The sequence below is a fragment of the Ammospiza caudacuta genome, chromosome 4 (genome assembly GCF_027887145.1).
Source record: "Ammospiza caudacuta isolate bAmmCau1 chromosome 4, bAmmCau1.pri, whole genome shotgun sequence".
Classification (NCBI taxonomy): Eukaryota; Metazoa; Chordata; class Aves; order Passeriformes; family Passerellidae; genus Ammospiza; species Ammospiza caudacuta.
The window spans coordinates 42,843,045-42,849,289 of NC_080596.1; positions in this window are offsets into that span (position 1 = coordinate 42,843,045).

Below are 6,245 nucleotides of genomic sequence, written 5' to 3' on the forward strand. Positions count from 1 at the left end.
CTACTGAAAAAGGGGGGTACTGTGGATTTGAGGCTGCAATCTGCTACTCTACATTTCTTATTTGCATATAATATAATTTAATGGAAATATTTAGGAGTGCTGCCAGTTTTACTGATTATGAGAGCAATGTCCTTCCTCACTCATCAGATGCACATTTAAAGCCCTATCTTTTTCTTGGTATGGGCCCTCATTCAGTACTTCCTTATATAATCCTAGAAAAGGATCTAAGCATGGTGGCTTGGAGATCATCAGTAGCTACTGAAATATTTTCTTTGGCTTTGATCAGACATCCTCTCTTATAAAACCCCATGGGAAACTGTTCTACACCAAACTTCCAGCTAGGACTCCTGAAATGTCATTTTATCCATTCATTCGCATTATTGCCAGGACAAATAACTTCAGTTCAATGAGAAAGACGTCGTTGCTGCAAGATCATTTTCTGCAATGCTTGACCTAGCAGCCTGCACTTTGTTATCGAGAAATTTGCCTTTTGTTTAGTATAAAAATTGGTCCCTTTTGAAAATTAATTAACAAGACAAGAATCCTTAGAATTCAGCTTTTTGACACCGGTTGATATTCAAGGATTACAGGATTATTGGGATTTCTTTGTTCTCAGGGATTCCCTTTTTAAACTGTTAAAATCAAAACCATTGGCATCTAACATTAGAATTTCTCTGTGTTACAGACTAAATGACTGCAGTAGTGTAAAACCCTTCCAACCCTTGCTATAAAGGGGTAGTATGATGCAAAAATGGACAGCACCAGGCTGCACCTCAAGGAAAGTGTTTGAATGAACCAAAGCAAATTACATTATCTCTAAAGCTTAGAATGGAGAAAGCCCTAGCACACATTTTATTCAGCTGACTTACATTATGATTTCTCTCTTTACCATAGTTTTTCTTCCCTCTTGTGATGTAAGGTCTCACACAACATCAAGTATCCACAGAACATTAATTTAACATCCTGTAGAGTGATGATGTTCATTGTTATAACCTCTGACTATAAACAATAAAATGACTGATTGCAAATTTATGCTTCCTCTTAACTGAAAGCTGTGCACAATCTAAACTGTGTATAGTTGAAGCCATGTCACTAAATAAACAATCTTAGATTCAACAAAAATATTAGGAGCTAACAGCACATGACCACTAAACATACAAACACTTAGCATGATACACACCTTCCTGCAGTAGTCTTCCAAGTGATAAGCTATGAGATAGTGTTTTCAAAATCTTTTTCTTCCCAGTTATGCTTACAAAATTTGGTAGTATAGCAGGGCAAGACGGTACCAAATCAATTCAACAGAAATAATTGTCTCTTTAAAGAGATGCAGTTTCCCCTGATTTTGCTCCTGTATACCTCCTCTTCACTTGGATATCTGCTGCATTCCTGCTCTTTTTCTTCAGTGCTTCTAACATTCTGTTCAATATTTTGCCTGTCCTAGAAATTAGGAATATGCTAAACCCTACAAATGTGAAATGCTGAATTATTAAAACCTTAAAGATATTGTCAAACATTATTGAGACCAGTTCACTTCCAAACCCAGAGTAGTATAAATGCATCATTTTAATGATCCTCATTTCTTCTTAATAGGTTTTATTTATAAAAGTCAATTATTTTCTCCTATTTAAAATAGCCTTTTACAGATTTGAACGCTTAGCCTTCCTTAACTAATCTTCTAGTTTTAAGCTAAATATGATCAGTGTTTTCAAAGTCCTGAAAAATTTTTATTTTCTGAAGTTACACTTATAACTGTTATTTGGATAACATTTATCCAGGGGTTCATTGAAAGCTGATGCTCAGCACTGAAAGAAGGTACTTCAAATCTGACTGTTTAGGGCAGAACAAAACACCCCAACCCATTCTTCTGTATCCATGTACATTCCCATGTGGTATTTGCTTTTTAGGCAGATTCATTTTAAGCTTGCAATAGGATGTAATTCTGGTATGTTTTTTGAGGATTTTCTATCCAGCCAGATGTTCCCTTTCCTGTAGTTGTAGATCTGACTCTTCCCACATTGGAACACTCTCATTTCTCAATAGAAAGGGAACTACCTCCTATTTTTTTCTAATAATTTTTATACTTCATTATAATTACTTCCAATTTTAAGTCTATATGTCTTTGTTGTCCTTGCTCCCTAGGTCCCATCTTTACATATAACCAAGTGGAGATGTATTTCCCCTGTGCTGCCATTGGTTCCTTGTGGTCAGAAAAAGTGTTGTTATTGACCTATTGCAAAGTTTAAAGGTTGAAATTCCCTCCTGACTTCCTGATCCACACTGCAGGGTTTGCTTCAGCCCATCATACTGACTCAGAAACCATAAATGCCAAAATGTGGGGACATTAAAGACCAAGGTTCTTTCTTAGGTCCAACTTCATTTTTCACACAGCTGAAAATAGTTGGAGATAAACTTAAAAATTATGAAAGAGAGATTTGTGGTTTGGGTTGGATAATGGTTTGGGTTTGTTGGGTTTTTCTTTTGTTTTCCTTGATATGCCAGGTAGTGAACCTCTGGAATTTGTTGTTACGAGAGGTTTAAACTGTGAGGGTTACAAATGCATCAGACATAGTTCTGGACATCAGGACCATAAAATGATTTTTAAGTGAAAGGGAGCTGGAGGGATGAAAGGGAGGAGGAGTCCAATATTGGATACTTTATTCAATGTATACAGATGCTGGAAAAGCATGAAGGAAACTGACTGCAGTAGCAGACGCTCACTGTGCTCTTCTTAAGTAGCATATTCAATTGTAACTTTTGGAGACAAAAAAAATTAGATAAACAGTCTAGACAGATGGTTTATCTAAGCCCATGGTACATATCTTATATATGAGGGAAACTCAATCCATTTCTCATTGATGCAGGTCCAAACCCCAGAGTAAATTTGTTCTTGTCTTACAGTCTCATGTTCAGACCACTATACTTAGTCATAACAAAAATATTTATTTTTACACATCATTATTACACCAAAAGTCAGTCCAACAGATAGGGTTGAAAGGAAGTACACAGGAAATCAAATCTGTAAAATAGTCTTTATATGTTTCAGTGAAATTAATAAAGAGCGCTACTGCCATCCTCATTGAAACTAGATTTAATCATTCAGTCAGAGAGAGAAAAAACCTAAACCAAACTCCATGTACCAGCATTTTGGATACATCTCACAGAAAAACAGTAAAGCAGCAGTTTCAGATATTTTTTCCTCTTTTTTTTTTTTTTTTAAATAATAACAAGACAGACAAAGCAAAATGAGAAACCTGCAAACCAACTTTGCAGCAGCAAGTTACCATTACTAAGTTTGAATTTGCAGCATGCTGAACTTGGTTGCTAAGGTTTTGTTCTCTGCTAAACAATTGCTAAAAAAAAAAACCATGACACGTTCCTTTAAAATGCTGTATGTTTTGTGCTGAATCAAGAGCATTATTGTTGTTATTAGACATCAGGATACATCCTGAGCACAGACCTAGAAAGATGAGGAACCAACGTCTCTAAGATTTCAAAATTCAATCCCTAACCTTTTCACTTCTCAAAAACTGCTAAGAAAAAACAAACAAGCAAAAAGCAATGACAACAAATTAAAGAACAAAGGTACACTGATATGGAGATTGCATCACAGGCCCCAGATATTTCCCTCTTTCACTGTCTGGCCAGAAAATTTAATTTCCCTACACACTTAACACTGGGTGGCAGAGGTCCTTGTTCGCTGTGACATAGTGAAAGCCATGCTAGTTTTCCCTATTATCATTAAAGAATTTATGCAATAAGAGACATGCTTAGAGCAGTTATTGACTGCTTCCTACTTTCAGCTCGACCTGTTAATCTGTCTCTGAACAGAGTCTTGATGTTCCACACTTCAGGCTAAACTAGGCAACTGATGCAACTGGTATGAGACCATCACTGGGCAAAGCAGAGCACATCCATAGTCCTTCTGCTGGCTTATCTTTCTAACTTGAATTCAAGCAGCTACTACTGACCTAAAAAGCAGGTAGCATGCTGGGCCTAATCTATTTTTTGAATTCCTATCCCATCACAAATCTACAGCTATACTCCACAGGGACACTTCAACTAATCTGTCCCAGTATAAAATTCTTAAGTGCAAAGGGTAGATCAACAGACCACTTTCAGGAGCAGATTCCAGCTGTGGAACTCAACCTAATCTTCTCTATTGATAATGAACATAAGCCTGAGTGTATTCAGAACTAAAACTAACCTCAGCTTCTTAGTAAGACTCCCTGCAGTGATGGCATCTTCCCATGGTAACCAACTGATCTGGAGAGAGCAGGAGGAGGCAGAGAGACAAGGATGTCTACTTTTAAAAGCTAGAGATTGAAAATATTTTATTACAAAAAAAAAAAAAAATTACAATTATAGGTTCCAAACTGTGGATTATTACATTAAAATAATTTTCAGAGATGCACAGATGTTACCTTTGCTTACACTTTCTGCCTTATAATTCTGAGTGGTCAAAAATTACCTTTTATTTAACTGTATGGCCATTCAAAGATATCTCACTTAAGCAGGATAGAGCAAAGTCTGAGTCATCCTTTCACCATATTTCTCTGCTCCCTTGAGATGTGAACAGTCAGGAGCAGCACCTCTGCCATGGAAGGACTCTGGGATGAGGGAACAGGCCAGTGTGGCGCTGGGTTCTGAGTTGCCCCAGCTGAGGTTGGACTGTCAGACCACCTGATGATAACTTACTTTAATCTGTTTTATGGACTAGCATACAGTCAAGGACAGCCTCTCCAAGCCCATGAGCTCAGCTACATGCAAAGAGAAGAAACAAGACACGATTTTTTTTTCTGTGACCTGGCCATATTAGGAATGTAACCTGAGGAAGCTCAGGGAAGCCTAACTTTGTGGTGCTGCTGCTGAGACTACAAAGACAGCTACAAGAGAGATGAGACGAGCTATGTTATAGTTTAAAACACATTTTTCTGCTTCTAAGGCATTGCAGATAGCTTCACCACACACCTTTTGCTCTTGGGTTACTCCTAGTAAGTTTCTAAGATTTTAGAATGAAAATAGGTGTTTACTAGTGGGTCTATGGTGCTCTAGTATTCTAGTTGATAAACCTACATAAAAATCAAAATAGTCCAAAGAAATATTTGTTTCCACACAATTCTGAAACTATTCATTTGACAGGCTAATAGCCCACAGTTTTGCACTAAAATCTTTAAGGCAACTGGAGGGAATTAGGAGCCATAATTAATTGTAATAATATCCTTTTATATTGTAATAGCCTTCTTTCAAATAACATCTTTTTTTCTAAGTCCCTATTCTTTTTCATGCCCTTTTCCATCTATGTTGATCACCTAAGCCAAAAGGGGTAAGACTGAAATGAGAATGAGATGTGTTCATGGAAAAGTATGCACAGCAAGGCTGTTAATACTCATAGATCTTGAAAATTCATTTGATTTGATTCCCTTTTTTAAAAACAGAACTTCAAAGTCTAGATGTGCAGTAGATTCAAAGGATTTCTTTTGCATATTGTGTGACCTATTGTTTAGTAAAACTGTGTAACAAATCCCTTGTAAAATTATAATGCTTTGTGCCAGTAGGAATAAAACAACTTTTTGAGTTCGATCTACTCTCAGTCAAGGTCAAAAAAAGATGGGATCAAACTCAGTGAGTTTTCAAAAGCTTACCCTAAATATACAATATCAAAGTTCATAATTAAGAAAGCTCATTTCATCAGCCAACTTCATGCTTGCACAGCAGTGGGAGTAATTATAACACAACTCATTTTTTCAGGTTGGCTTGAACACTTGACCTTATAAGCAAACTCCTTTTTTCACCCTTCCTAAGATGCAAAGCCAAACCATTTGCTTTTAACAAAACAGAGCTGTCAGTTTGACATTTCAAAGCATGTTTAAATGCTTTCCTTCATTAAAAAGATAGATTATCTTTAAATAGATATTTACAGGCTATTTCTACTAATTTTTACCATGCAAAGATTAAAAAAAAATGTTTCTGCTTTCTTGTCATTTTCTTAAGGTCATCAGTTGAACTGTATTTGTTCTAGCCTTTAGAATACATAGAAATCCTCAAATCCAAGCAAATGCCAGGATGCCTCAAGGGCATTGTTGCCTTGATATTCCTCTTGCATCATGCCAACATTTTCTGACCAAAGAATGTGAAACCCAAATGGAGAACTACAATTGTTTTCAGCAGTAGTCATGTGTGGGCAGATATTCATCAAAACTAACTGAACAACAGCAAGAGTAAAACAAATAGGAGAGGACCTC